The 15,578-nt window shown below is 48.4% G+C and overlaps 2 long non-coding RNA genes across 27 annotated transcripts in view; one reads left to right on the forward strand and one right to left on the reverse strand.

Annotated features, from left to right (window-relative positions):
• Positions 1-15,578, reverse strand: part of LOC110387434 — a 235,153-nt gene that overhangs the window by 132,608 nt on the left and 86,967 nt on the right. For 2 of the 26 annotated variants that reach the window (XR_002432516.1, XR_002432496.1), the window contains exon 1: positions 297-1,341. The exons of 7 other annotated variants lie outside the window; for them this stretch is intronic. This is a non-coding gene — a long non-coding RNA (uncharacterized LOC110387434). 17 more of the 26 variants (XR_002432497.1, XR_002432494.1, XR_002432509.1 and 14 more) reach the window with 15 other exon arrangements.
• LOC110387435 lies at positions 3,186-11,551 on the forward strand. Its single transcript, XR_002432520.1, has 2 exons — positions 3,186-3,339; positions 9,145-11,551. It is a non-coding gene; the product is annotated as an uncharacterized LOC110387435 (long non-coding RNA).

Consider the following 15,578-nt stretch of genomic DNA (forward strand, 5'->3'; position numbering starts at 1 on the left):
TTCCCTTACCCACACTGCTGAGGCAATCTGCAGATGCTCCCATCCACCACTCCCCATGCACAGGAGCAGGCAGCCCCGCAGGCCAACAAGCAACAACCCTTGCAAAGGGTTTGCATACCCTTTGGGACCACCTCTGAGAGCTGATGGAGCGCAGCAGTGGCTGCTGCCCAGCTGGGCAGGGCATTCAGCACCAGGTGGCCCTGGCAGCTTCTGGCTCCGAATTTCTTCTGTTACTGTCAGGTAAAGACCGAAAGAACAATAAATGGAGATCAGATAAAGGGGAGAAAGAAACTCACCAAAGATCGTAACAGCTTCTGATGACATTTTAAGCTATTTTTTTCTATTCCATCCGTGGACTCTCTGCCCTTTTATGAGCATGCAGCATGCCTGGACTATATTTTCAAAAGTGTGAGGTTTCGTTTGTTTTCCTTACTGGAAACGAAGGACATGTCAGGTCATGATGAAATCACCACTCCTCACTTAAAGGACTGAAGTCCTTTATCCATTACAATCAAAAGGCAAGGTACAGCCTGCCCCGACCTCCAGTTCCACAGATCTCCAAGAAACATCAGCATTTCGGGCTGTCTGTGCTGCTTACCATAGCAGGAAGGAATGTACTCCTAGCAACAATATCTATTTATCGGTCCACCTGTCAGACAAACAAAGCAGCTGCATTAATCATCATCATCCAAACTCTTATCTGAAGCACAATCTTGGACCAAGCAATCTCCTCAGCACAATTCATGGCTGCTCTTGGCTGGCCTGGTGTCAGAACAGCAGAAGGAAATGAAAACTTCTTCGTTAGGTCAGAGGCTTGTTCCATCTCTTGGTGTGGCTGATGGCAATGCACAGACCAGAGGTACGGCTCAGGAGGAGGAAACACTGTCTTGGATTTATTTATTCACTCTGAGATTTGGGGAAGAAAGCTGCAATGTCCCCACAACCTCCATCACGAGTGACTGCACAGCACTGCCTGTGGCTCACCTTTTTGGTACCACCCACCCAGGGGTGGTCACTTACTGCTGCTCACAGCAGCAGGTGGGATCTTGCAGCCTCTTCCACCACCCATGCTCCACGGGGACAGCAGTGCACAGGAGGCTCCAGTCTGGGATACTGCACCAAAGGCAGAGCAAAGAGCAAAGGGGCTGGGGGCACCTCCCTGGGGAGATGACACTGAGCTGCCCTCTGTGCTGAGGATGGTGGTGGAGCCCCCGAGCACCAGGCCTTCCCCCTGAGATGGAAGTGACTGACAGCGCTGTGAGGGCTTTTAATGTGTTTACAGTCAATGTTGCAGGAGATGCTACAGCTCATTTCTGTTCAGGCACCTTGTGCAGATGATGAATGTTCTTTAATAGCTGCAATATTTAGTGTTTAATGTAAAATCACTTACTGCTAATGCTTTGCACTTGCAAAGTTATGAAGCTCCATTTATGCCTGACTGCAGAGTTGACAAATCCACTCTAGTCCTCAGCTCAGATATCTGCATGGTGAAGACAGAAGTGGGGAAAGCCTTTCCCACTTCCTCCCACCTTTCTTACTTTCCCCTAAGACGTTTTCCTCCAAGCAGCCCCCAGCACAGCTGGGCTTCTGTCAGCAGCAGACTCTCTACTCCTTCCCATCCTCATCTCCTTGCAGTGCTACAGCATCAGCTGAGAACCACCCCCCACCCAGAGGAACCCACCCGTGCCGCTGAAATCTCTGCTTCTCACTTCCCACCCTTCCCACAGCCACGTTTGGTGTTTTCCCCATCACGACGTCAAAGCAGCCAACAGAAGGACACGGACACAAAGGGATAAAAGGGGCACCTGCCTAAATCCCAGAACAAGAACCCAGTCTGCTTTTGGGGAGGCTACAGAGGAAAGGGCCGTGGGGTGCTGGGAACCTGCGCTCCGAGCCGGTGCGTGGAGCTCTGTGATTGCAACAGGCACGCTGTAATGCAGCTCGGCTCCTGGAGCGAGAACAAACAGCATTTGTTGGAGGGATGCTTGCTTAAAGCCCAGGGACTAGCGTCAAGAGTGCAGCAATCCACTCCCGTTACTGTCATTTATTTTGTGCTGCTGGTGGTTGCCTAGGGGGAAAAATAGACGGAGATTTGAAAGACAGCGCTAATTTAATTTGCCAGTATGAATAAAGATAAGACTGTAAAGCATGTTAATGAAGCTACAGTATCACATAATTCACATGCGAGGGAAACACTGCCTTCCTCAGATCGTGATTGTCTTTTCCACATTCGAAACTGATTAAAACAGGATGAGGGCATTTCATTACACGCCCTCCCATGAAAGGCAATGTTCTTCCAGGGACACTGGGGCACATTTAGAAAAAGCTGTAGGAGGAAAGATAGATGCCTATTGCCACGGTCGGTTAAATGTACAGATTCGAGTGCATTCGCCGTATCCGCATACATTACCTGCTCACACCTGTTTATCTTAGTTTTATGCCTCTGCGGGATTCTTTCTCACTCCCCGTCTCCTTAGTTTGTCAATCGAGAAAAGAAAACAGCCCCAAATTACGTAAGAAAAAGCGCTCCCAACCCCAGGGAGGGAACGATGCCCCTAGAAGAAGGTGAGCACATCAGAATTTAGAAAAATCAAAATGCTCCGTGGCAGCTGAAAGATCTGAGCACCCCGGGGGCTCCCGGGCACACACCTCCCCCAGGGCCTGGCTCCGGGGAGCAGGGTTGGGTCGAGCTGTATCTGTGAAGAGGATTCTGCTCCTCCCCGATCCCAAGGCTTGTGTTTCTCGCTGAGGTAAGCAGGAAGGCAGCTCCCAACCCTGTGTGGGAATGGCAAGCCGATGTCTGTAACTCCGAAAGAAAAAAAAGCATATTGTAATTAAAAATAATTGCCCATCAAGCCCCCTTCATCTTGATTTAGCTTCGTGAGAGAGATGGATTTGCTGGTCTAGCCAATGGGGTGGAAGAGAATTTAAGGGAATTCAAGAAAAGGAGTAAAATGCACTTTCATTGATATTGAGCACACGGGATGCTCAGTTTTAAGGCACTTTGCTGCGCTGTGCAGGGTTGCCAACACAGTGACTCAACTCCAGAGGGATGGCTCTACATGAGTCACACACCCTGTGCTGCTGCGGGCACGGGGACGTCTGCTTCGTCCTCTCTGAGGTTTCCTTTAATTGCCAAATTGCCCAATTATCCTCGCCGTTCCACTTTAAAAGCGCACAAATAACGGTTGCTTACGTCCTCCATCTGGTCAGAAGGGAAGTGCTGGCCCACTGCTCAGCAGCACCGTGCTCTGACACGAGGACACAGGGACACGGGGACATAAGGACACGAGGACATGAGGACACGGGGACATGGGGACGAGATGTGCTGCACAGCCTGTGAGTGGGTCTGGGGCAGAGGGAGGCAGAAAGTGACCCAGGTTTAACTCAGCCATCGCTGCTGTGGTGCCCAGACCACTAAAAATAATGCGTGTTTGCAAGGAGCACTGTGCTCATCTCAGCTCATCCATGGTCTCTATGGGACAGGGTCTGTGAAGGTGTGGGCACAGCACCCAGCTGCTCATGTTCCAGGTGAGGGCTCCGGCACCAGCACAGGGCACAGCTGCAAGGTCTTGGCCATTGAAGCCTTCACGGTTCAAATCACGTTCCCAAAATCTGCGGGCAGGGCCAGGAAAAAGGAGGGCTGATAAAGCAAAGTGGTATTTACGGCGTATGTCATACATTTATCCCAGCTTCTTTTCAAGCAGCTTTTGGAAATCTCATCTCAGAGGATTTATTCTTTTCTCCGCTTCAGCTCCCTGTGCCACGCTCCCTCCTTTCTCTCTGCACTTCAGTATCTTCTGCGCCTTCCTCCGTCCAGGAGAGGGCTATGAATCCAGGAAATTCATGAACTCCCAGAAAGTTATAGCTCTTAAAAATATTCATTTGCAATGTGAAAAATGGTTTGACGTATATCTAAACCTAGGTGACTTTATGGAGCCATTACAGTGCAGGTTTGAATTGTAATGCCATATATCTGTTCGTAATTACTTGGTCTTAACTGTTGCTCAAACCTCCTGTTTTATACAGAGAAGTTAAAAGCAATGAAACCACTTTTGCTTTGCCAGACCTGTGCTGGGCAGCCAGGCTGAGTGCGGGGGGGTATGCTGGGGTTAATTGGCTGAAATCAAGCAAAATGGGCTCAGTTTCGCAGCACAGAGAACCGCACAAAAGAAAGAACTGGAGTTCAGAAAATCATTAAGTATTTGAAACAATATCTATTGTCTGCTCTTTGTGTTTCCTTTGGTTCCTAAACCCTTATAAGTCTACTTGAATGAAGCCAGGCTTTTTCCTGCATCCATACAAGAAAGCTTTGAGTTGGCTGCTTTTCATCTGTTAAATGAGAGAAGAAATTCTCCTGTAATCATACGCCTTCAGGAGTGAGGGCTCTATGAAATGAGACTCCAGGACCAAGAGTGGTTTTCAGCAGGTCACTGCCAGCGGCCAGGTCCTCTGCACAGAGCCCTCCCAGTGAGGGGTCTGCCATAAACCCGCACTGGGACCATGTGGGATACCAGGTCATGGTCAGTGTGCATGGCGGGGATGCAGTGGGGTTGGACTTGGTGCTCTCAGAGCTCTTTTCCATTCTCAGTGATTCTGTGATAAGTTTCTTCAGAATTTGGCTGAACCGCTGCTTGCCATCCCCTATGCACTGCCAACAGAGCATTCTTTTTTTTTTTTTTCTTAATGATGACCTTCACCTTCAACAAGATGTCAGCATGTTCCTCCACCGTGAGGCAGCACAATTACCAGCTGGGGAAACTGAGGCACTCGCTGAGAACACAACAGTAATGCAAATGGCATTTTCCTCGTGTTTTTGCCATGAACTTGGGAAGAGCATCTCACCCAGCCTCTTGCAAATGCAGAAGTAACTACAGATCTGCAGCACCTCTGATTTCAGGCCAGATATTTGTTAAAACAGAAAATACATCTGTCTGCATTTTGGCAGATTTCTTTCTTTCCTGTCAGAAATTCTGTTTTCAACTTGAGCAAAAAAAAATCTCTCTTTTCTATTTTTGAAGAATGAAATGGGTCCTTTCCCCATCGATCTTTGCATCCTCCCATCCCCAGCATGAAAGAGCACCCACTGCCAATGGCGTTCCCATTCCCAGCTGGTGGCTTCAGCCAGCTCGGTGCATCTGCTGCTGGAGGATGGACACTTTGGCCACTGCTTTGCTGTAACACCCTGCAAACCCTTCCTTTGATTTTTTGCCAGTGTAAAGAAAAGCATCAGGCCTGAGAAAACAGACCCCAGCACTACGTACTTCCAAAGCATCGTTTCTCTTTTTCCTTTCCTTCTGTTTTGATCATACAGTTTGCGACACCTCAAAATGTGCCTGGAATCCTGGCCACAAAAAATACCATCAAATGGAGCAAGTGGCTCAGCAGCGCTACAGCCTCTGGATAGAAACATCACCAGAAAAGGCAGACAGTGGTGAGAGCCAGCTCTGGCTGACACTGGCAGTGCCACTGATGCTCCTTGACTGAGTAACTACAGCGGGCGGAAGCTGAAGACAAGATAGCTTCAGGATATGTGACTCGATTCATGCTGTAATGGAAAGAGTCTGAAGCTTCGTATTTATAACTTACGACATGGAAAAGGAGAAAATATATTTATTGCTCTTTTTCCAGCTGCTGTCTCTGAGTGTTGCTGGGGCTTATCGGAGAGATCTCTCTCCCCAGCCCCAGCCTCCATCAGCCGCCCAATCTCAACCTGTCAGGCCAACATTATCTTTGTTCATTTGCAGAACAATTCTGCAGAGTTATTAAGAAGGAGTCTTGCCGCGATAATGCTTTTGTGCTTTGAGGCAGTAATCTGGAGTCACTGCAAAGAACAGCAGATAGACAAAGCCCTCAGCGCATGAACACAAACACGAGCTGCAAAGGAGCCAATACTAATTCTTCAGCTCCTTCTTTTTGTTTTAAATGTGCAAATTCTCTTTCTCCAGGAAATAATTTATAAGCCATGTTTCACTGAGAAGGTTCATAAAAAATACCATCCAGCCTTTCATCTGTCTACAGAGAAACCCGGCTACTTTACTATTGTAAAATTAAACTTAGGATAAATGAACCAAAGTTAATTATGTAAGGAATGAGAAATAATGAAATGCCACAAACTTCCCATTGGTAATGTTTTACTGCACTTTGCATATATTTGGTCAGACAGCCTCTGTTACAGCCATGGGGAATGACTGGGACAAAATCAGCTCTGGATCCGACACTGCTGCCCCAGAAGTGGATGGGTTCCTTACAGAGCAGGGCTGTGTCCAAGCACCACGATCCAGCTTTGCAGACCAAACCAACCCAATGGGGTGACTGAAGCCACATCTCTCCCCTGCCTCAGCCAAGATAGATGCTGAATCCCTCAATTCCTGCACCAGTATTGGTAGCTGCTCCTTAGGGCAGACTGCACCGTGCAGGGTGGCTCAGCAGCTCAGCCAGCACATGACCCAGTGCTGAAGGCTTCAGAGGGCTGACTGCAACCAGAACCACCGGACACCACCTGCGTGGGAGCCCAGCACACAGCACCTGCTTGGGGCTGCCTCTGCTGATGGGACCAACTGTGACATGAGCAGGCTGGGAACAGCCCATCAGGACAACGCCTGAACCTCATCCTCTTCCTGTGAAATGAGGGGGTGAGGCTTCTGGTTTTTCAGCTCTCTCCTCTGTTGTTTAGTTGCATGGTAAGCTACTGGATGAAGCTGTGTTGAGCCAATGAAGGTCCCCAGACATTGATGACCCTAACCAGCTCCCACCACCATCACTGACACCAGGTCACCACCCTCCCCAGGGTGCTCTGATGGCCCAATCCTCAGCTTTGGGTGTCTCTCTGCCTTCAACAGGCTAAGTGCCAAGGGTGGTGGCGAAGGGGTGCGTAAGATGCCATTAAAATAAACACAGCTATAACCAATGACAAACAGCAGTCAGCTACATTCTGATCTTAGGCATCCCTGAGAAGTCCCACCTTAACAGCACTGAAAAGCTTTTCAGGACAGTGCACAATGGGCTGTGATGCTGCAGCATTTCCGCTCCCTCCCCGCTGTAGCAGCAGCACCATGCTTGCTTGGAAATGTTGCTTCCCTTGCAGAGATCACTGCATCTATCTCAGGATAAGCACTCACTTAGAAGACATGTATAGGAAAGCTGTCCCCATATCTCAGTCTTTCTGTAGATTTCACAGCATATAAAAGCCTCTTATTCCTTGTATTCATCACCAAGAACAGAAGCTTTGAATTCTTTGATTCCAGTAAACTACCATTTATTAGAGACATTAAATGAAAGACAGTCAAAAGGAGAATGCAACAGAAAACTCCAGTGCTGGCAAGCTTGCTTCTACCTTGCTTTTCTCATTACTAGCACAAACAGCCTTTCAGAACTTCAAAGGTAAGCACTGCTATATAATAAGGCACATTGCAGGCAGAGAGATACAGGCGGATGTAAACGCAGCTAAATGGGAAGATATGTATTTGGAGATAAGTTACATCTCTGAATTCAAATCCCTATTTATCGCCTCTGATAAGTTACTCATGCATTTAAAGTCAGGACATGGTGCGTGTTTACCTCTCTCTCCCAGGAGATGCGTACACTGCACAGCACTGAATCAACACTTCCAGCCCTACTGCAAGCAATCTGAAGCACTCGTGGCAGGGCTGGCTGGCTCTGCAGGGCTGGGAACACCCCCTGAGGGGTGATATCTCATGTTAGGGCCTAGAGCTTGCAGAGTGAGAAGATGATGGAACTGCACTGCTGAAAAGATGATGGAATGCAAGAAGGCCCATGGAGATTGATGCGTAAACCACGGTGAAACGAAGGTGTCAGTTCTCTTGTGGTCAGAAGGATGGCCCCAGAGCCAAGAGTATAGTACCTCTGCACCCTGCAGTGAACAACAGAGAATCACCGGATTCCTTTGGAAAAGAAAGTACTGAGCAATTGGTGATGGTGAGCCATGGGCAGGAGCAATGACCACGAGGTGCTCGGAGCCAGACTGAGGGTTGTGGAAGGTCTCCCTGCTCCGACAGGGGACAAATCTGTGAAGGTTTTAATTGCTGCCTCTGGCAAACAGTAATGGCCTCATAGTGGGCTGTGATCAGTCAGACTATGCGGCTGCTGTTGACTGTGGTGCTTAATTTGCTCACTTCTGGCTTCTGCAATTCAGATCACATTTATTCCTTTCCCTTTTACCCCACGGTATGGGGCAAGGATTTTAAACAGCTGAAATGTAAAGCGTGGAACTCACTGCCAGGGTCCTTTCTGAGAGCAGGGCTGGAGACTGGGTAAGGAAATCCACACTGCCCCAGAAGGGACTAGGACTCGTGGAGATACTGATCGTTCCTTATCAGAGCAAAGAGGGCCCTCAAGAGAACCCTGTTCCTGGCTGCATCAGCAGCGCAGTGGCTCAGCTGGAGTGGTGATTCCTGTGGCGATGGCCACGATCAGGCTTTTAATGCAAGCCCATCACTTCTGGCTGATTTACAAGAGCCATCTGACAAAGCCCTATCTCCAGAGAGGCGTCCTCTAATCCTTCCCAGCTCCAAAGGGGCTGTCTTTGATAAGCAACGGATGTGCAATGCTTCTCTCCTAAATGGGCTTCTGTGATAAGAGGACCCGGCCCCTCTCTGATCCCCGGCATTAGGGAACCTGCTCACCCAGCTTCCTAAGGGCTGGTATCTGCTATTTCAGCACACAGTTCACACCTAAAGGTATCCCTCTAATTACAGCCTGCTCTGATCCCCCAGGTTCAGGCCTAATAGGGTTGTGTTTACAGAATAAATTTCCATTTAATTGTCCATTTCACTCAATGAGAAGGAGTGAGGATGCGAATAGAAACGAAAAGATGCTGCGAGAGTCCACTCACAAAATCTGAGCACAAAGATAAACTCTGCAATTCCAGGTTACACTCCAACGGATTATTTCTTGGATTTAGAGTGTCAAAAGTCCCAAATGACCAATGAGCCAAAGTCCTCTTCCCAAAGTCATCCAAAGGCATTGATACCTGAGGTCTTGGCACTACAGTCTTCTACAGAAGAGGGGCATCTATGCCACTTCAGAAAAAAAAAATGTAATTTAAAGCAAAATAGGAACAAAAGAAAATCAAAACATTAAATTCTCAAGTGCGATCTATATTCATGTCTCTTTCTGCCGCAGGAAAACAAGGATGTGCTGGCATGGAACCCACTGACCACCGCTGCTCAGACCGACTCAGACCCGTGTTCTGCAGCGGAAGCTGGGATGTGTTTGAGGGACCTTTGCCGTTGCCACGCTGTTCCATTTATCATTTTTTCAGGTGTCACTGCAGACACCTCCTGTGTCTTGGCAACTTACTGCACTGAAACACATCAACCAGCACCTTGCCAGCATTCAGCAACCACAGCGGGCCTGTGCTTCTCCATGCAGGAAATGAGAGGGGAACGCACTCTGCACCCATTGCAATGCTGTCTTCACTCTGCTATCCAGGGAGCAGCGCCAGCCTCTATTTTCAAGACCAATTTCTCTAGGCGTCCCTGAGTCCTCCTCCATCTATTTTTATTGACGCCTATCAAGCTGGAAGGCATTAGTCATGTCATTAGACTGGCACGTCCAGAAGCAGGAACAAAACAGCCAGAACAATGAAAGTTCTCTCCCAATAAAAATGCCTGACCTGGAGAGTTTTCCAGTAATAATGCAAGAGCAAAAGCTTCCTGAGCAATTCTGGCTTTGAAGTTGGCTCGTACATCTTTTCAGCTGATCTCTGCCATGTGCAGTGAAAGCTGTCAGAGGTTCAGAGGCAGTTCCTGCCAACGTGCTTCTGAGCAGCGCGTGCAGCTCTTTGCCGCGCAGCAACGGGTGCTCCTTTGAAGGTGAAACCTCGTTAAAATTAGAAGCAGCTCCAGCCACCGTCGTTCCTTTGTTTTGTTTTGTTTGTTTCATCTGTGGAGAGCAGGGAAGGAAAGGAAGCCAGGCACGTGTGAGCTTTGGGATGTTCCCACTCCTTCCCATGAAAGCCCTATCTGTGCAAAGCAGCAACATTGCACATTCAAAGGAGCGATGGCCAAGGAGGCAGCAACAACAGTCGTTAAAAAATCAAGCATCACTGAATGCCTTTGTCAAACATCACCCGTTCCTCGTGCGCCCAGAAGCAGTGGGTTTCCTTGGAAACTACAGCAATGCCAACAGGCAGCGGGACTGGTCCGTCAGGTGCATGTTTGACCACTCCAGATCTGCTGGTGTCCAGCTGGATCCATTAGATAACCACATTGCAACCCTAAGGGCTGTGCTGGCTTGTAGGGCTGTCAGGGCATGCTGAGAGCTTCAGGATGCCCCTCTGTTACAAGTTCAGCCCTCCAGCAACCCGAGCGATGGGGCAGGGAGCTGGGCAGGTGAGCACATCTCATCTGAGGGCGCAGCTGCAACGCTGGGGTGGGATGAAGGGTCATGAGGGTTCCCCAAATGTCCTCTGCAAATGTCCTGTGCTGACAAGCCAGTCTGACACATGGAGCTCAGGGTTTGTTTTCTGCTCTCTGACGCAGGTAAAGGTTTCGGGGGCTGCATTTTAATCCTGGGGGCTAAACCTGAAAGTGCTTAGGAGCTGCTGCAGTGACTTCTACATTTTCCATCCCATCAGTAATTTGGACTGCCTGAACCCCAGCTCCTTTGTATGGCCTGGGAGCACAGAGGTGACCACACTTTGCAGTGACTCAGTGTGCTCAGGGAGGCAGCGAGCGCTGGGACCTGCTGCACAGACAGTCCCTCCCTCCCAGGCTTTTAGCCCCACAAACGAGGGCAACCAGAGATAGTGCCCCATGCCCAGCCCCACTGCAGCCCCATGCAGAGCGGTGACACCAAGCTGGATGTCTCCGATTCCTACGCTTCAGCATCTTTCTCTTGCAAAGACAGTGATAACAATAATTCTAGCATTACTACTGATACTACTGCTGCCACTATTACTCCACTCCCTTAACCCCTCTGTCACTTGTACCTCGTCCAGCTGCGTGCAATGGGGAGCGGGGCTGTGTGCGGGGGGCTGGCAGGGCTGCACCCCCTGCGCCCATCACACGCTGCACAATGGGGATCTCATCCCGACTCTGGGCACAGCAGCAAAGCGAGTAATAACAATAACTTCTAGTCAGGGTTTTAATGGTAAAGCAAGCCTCTCTCTCTCTGAAGAATCCTTTATATGTTCCCTTGCTCTTTATCTTTCACTTCCTTTAAACTATGATGGAATTTAGGACTAATGAAAATGTGAGTCTGAGAGCATTTACTGGAAGCCAGCTGCTCTTGCTTTTTCATCTCTCTCTCTCCGGCCTGTCTTGTGATCTGCCTTTTCTGTGTCCACCCAGCGAAAGCGAACACATTTTTCTAGTGGAAGCTCGGTGCCTAATCAGGGTTTGAGCAGGTTTGGGTCATCCATCTTCATATGGACAACAAGGTCATAAAGTGGGCACTGCTTGCTTATTTTCCTTCCCAATATCTTTTCTCAACAGTGAATGGGATCTTAATAAAACAGAGCCTTTCTTTTTTTTTTTTATTTTGGTCATTTTTAGAGGGAGAAATAAAGTACTGGTAGAAAATAAAAGCTTTAATGTGTTTTGCTTTTTCTGCACTAGACAATCAGCATTTGGCTGTGCTATGACCCTAAAGAGCTGGTGGGAGACAGGGAAAAGACCGAAGCAATTTTTCACAATGGAGAACAAACCTCTTCCATGGTAACCTGTCGGAAACTCAGTGTTAGAAAAGATCCTTTGTAATGCTACCAGCTGGCAAACCCACGTTGGGTGATCTTCTATTTTAAGTCCTCTTCCAAACCCACGTCACACTGTGATGCTATGATGCAGTGATGCTATGATTCAAGGACCTTGTTTTTCTGCCTTTTTGCCCTCCTTCCTTACGTAGCACAGGACAGAAGTGCAGGATCTCTGCAGAGTGCTGCAAGATGTGCAATCCGACCACACGTCCTGGGAGCACAAGGCATCCCAGCTGGTGCAGGCAACAGAAATCTTTCCCCTTCACTTCCTGGCAAATCACAGAGCACAGTTCCTGTATTTCCTCAAGACATTTCCTATTGTGAAGCTTTCCTTGTCCACGCTAGAGCTAACAAGATTGGCAGTGGGGATCTGAATCAAGCTCTAAACCAGGGTGCATCCTTCTGGCCTGCTCTGTGCAGCACCAGGCACAGCAGAGCAGAAATCCTGCCCTCCAGCTGAGGGCCTCTGGCTCTCTGATGCCACCGTCTCCATTTAGTGCCAAACAGATGGAGAGGAGAAGGAACCAAGCAACCACCTCAGTGACTTTTCTGTAGGTGCAAGAAATGAGGTGCAGGAAATCACTACCCCTTGGGCAGGGAGCAGCAGAGAGCATTTACAGCATCAAGCCTATTTTGGGAAGAGGGCAAAACTCCTTGGGGATGTACTCACCTCAGCAAAATTTATCTTTTTTTTCTTTTTTCTTTTTTGTTTTTTTTTTTTGTTTTCAAAGCAGCAAGAACATCAGTGGGGGGAGAGAGAGATTAGAGCTTTCAAGATAAGAAATGGCAGATCCTGATAAACATGAAGCAAAATTAGAGCACAGGTTATAGGAAAGGCGAGTCCTCATTTAGTAATATGAACAAACCCTATGTTGTGAATCTACGTTAAGAAGAGCCAGAGCAATTAGAATTTCAGGCTGCCACATAACAGGCTCACAGCAAATAGCAGAGCAGTGTGCCTGCTCTTTCATTAAAGACAAATTGTCAAATAGCTTCTGATGGAAACCTGCCCTGTCTGAGCGCGATCAGAGAGGAGCTGGAGTAGCACCCGCTGCTGGCTGAGCCACGGACATTAAAGCAGATGGAATGGGAATAGTTTGTGGCTTTTTTAGCAAAGAGCTCCTCGAGGTTGCACTTTTTCCTCCCGTCTCTGAATTCGGTAAATGATGGGATTTATTTCAAGGCAGACACAGGGGCTGAGGTCCCGGTCTCGACACTAGGGCTCCCTGTCCCTGTGTTTCTGGGACTGTCACTGAGCTTCAGAGGATTGGGGCTGGGATTCACCAGCAAAGCCCCAAGTGACACTGTCCTGGTGGCTGGCAGGGCTGGACACAGACACTGCAGCATGGGCAGGACAGCCAGGCCAAGGGACAGCCTCGTGCATCTCCAGCTGCTGTCCTCACTGCCCCGTTCCATGTTCACATCCATCCCTTGAACAACCTGCAAGGTCCCATCCTGCCAGGCAGCGTTTGGAGGAAATCTGACCACTGTCTGTCCACCTCTCTAATTACACTGATGTAATTAAGGCAGCCCCCTCAGTCCAATGCAGATCCAATTTTGCATAACATCAGCACTTGGCACTTTTCCTTGGCCGCCTCCAAAACTGTAATTATCACCAGGTGATTTGTGCGGGGCACCTCTGCCCTCTGCCCTGCAAGAGCAGCACTCGCCCCTTAATTCAGATGGATAAATGGGGTTGTTTTCTTTGGGTTCACCAAGAATCTCTGTGCATACAGACATGGCTAAAGTAACTTGCCCCAAATGCATTTAAGTCACGACAGAGCCAAAACGTGAACCATTGGCAGCTGGATTCTGAGACGGGCTCTGCCAGCCTTTAAAATCCATTTTTGAGATGATTCTGGGGGAGTTGCACCCTGCACGTTCCATCCCCAGCAACCCAGGGGCTGGTGCAGCGCCCACCTCCAGCTGCAGCAGCCTCTGAGTTCGTCTCCGCCAAGGTGAAATTAAAATAGACAGAAACAATTACTGTAGGGAAAATGGAAGAGTTAATAGAGGGCTTGAACGCGCTGCTGAGACGTTTGTAGGGTTTGGTTTTTTTTCCCCTTCAAGTCTCTGAAATTATCTCCAACAGCAGAAGGATTTTTTAAGAGTTGTGCATGGAAGAGCCTAGGAATGGATGTTCTGATGATCAAATAGGGATCTCGTTCCCTGTAGTTTATCTCTTACCACGGTGAGAAACCCATAGTGGAGGCAAAGGAGAATCTGGATGAATTTATTACAAAGGAGATAGTCAGAAAAGCAAAGCTGCCCCCGAGAATGCAAGGAATTTGTGAAGTGTCTGTATCTGGTCCAACAGGAACCCATGAGAGATGCCCAAGGCCCAAGGAAACCCTCTCTGTGGCATCAGTGGGTGCTGGACCAGGCACACACAGCTCTGCACTTTGCTACTCCCACACGTCAGAAAGATGGATGGTTGGCTGCCTACATGATGGTTTCTAGATATCCCTGTCTTGTCCCTTAATCAAACACTATATTAATGTGACAGTGGCGATGTCTGACTGCTTCTCCCCATTCATAAGCCAGATCGTTATCACCTCCCATCTGCAACCATAAAAACCCCACGGAGTTATTACACAAGTGATTTCACCGTAAAATGCTCCCATGCCCTCCTCAGCTCCCCTTTCCTTTCTGCATTGCCATCAGTAGGACCCAGATATCCCCAGTTCTGCAACCCTGGCCCCTCCGAGGGCCAGGCCACAGCCAGGCACCCTGTGCCCCCACTTTCAGCCTGACAAGGGTTTGCCCCCCAGGACTGGGGGGCAGGCACTGTCCCCCCCCGACTCTGCAATGTGTTTCCTCTCCATCTCTCTGTGCTCGGTATAAATCAGGGAGCCGGAGCATTTTTTATTTGGAGCATCTGCTGGAACAGCAATTAATCACTGTCAGGCTATCTGAAAATACCCATTAATTTTTGTTTTACTCCTTACTACATAAGCAGAAGAGATACATCTCCATTCCAGTTACCAATCCATGTGGCCAGAGCACACCTGGGAGCAGAAATTTACCAGCAGATCCCTGGAAACGAAGAGACAGAGTTTGGGTGGAGTTTGGGTGGAAATGGGACTGGCTGGGAAAAGGGGGGAGCTTTGCTGGGAAGAAGAAGGAAGAAGCCCTGTGGCTCTACAAACAGATGTTAATGCTTAACAGGACCCATAATTGGAATTGGCTACAGAGCTTGGAGAAAATTATTTTTCCTTTGTTTGTTAGCTTTGAGCTCTTTAGGCAGTTAATTAAAAGACGTTCATGGAACATATCTTTTTTCAAATTCAGGCACACAGCCAAGGAGAAGTGACCATGAACCTGGCATCCTAGGGTTCTCGATTAATTTCCTCTCTGTGATTTAGAGCTGTGCGCTGCTTTTAAAGTTAGAATTTTCTTTCACTAATTTCTAGGACCATGAACTCTCTGTCACACGATCTAAAATATCCGAGCTCTGTTTTTTTTTTTTTTTTAAGCTTCCACTGCATGCAGACAGTGTGCCATAAGCAAGACTTCCAAACCACTTTGCAGCACTTAGTCCCTAAGTTGTGCATCCAATTCTGACAGTTCCTCCGGCATCGGATGTTTGGGGACAGCTCAGCAGCCCTCCCCCGGGTTCAGCTCCATCCAGCAACAAGCCAGACTGCCTCTAAAAAAGTCAGCAGATGTGACTGAAAGACAGAGAGGACACACAGCAGTCACAGCTCTCTTTAGCAGAGCCATAGCAGCATTCAGTGGCAGCAATACAGCATTTATATGCAAAATATGCGCACTTTCAGGATCACTGCCAGGATGTTTCAAGCTCTGTGTAAATCCATGTAAGTCTATCTGTCTACCTATCTATCTATCTATCTATCTA

This window comes from Numida meleagris, chromosome 22 (assembly GCF_002078875.1).
Source record: "Numida meleagris isolate 19003 breed g44 Domestic line chromosome 22, NumMel1.0, whole genome shotgun sequence".
Taxonomy (NCBI): Eukaryota; Metazoa; Chordata; class Aves; order Galliformes; family Numididae; genus Numida; species Numida meleagris.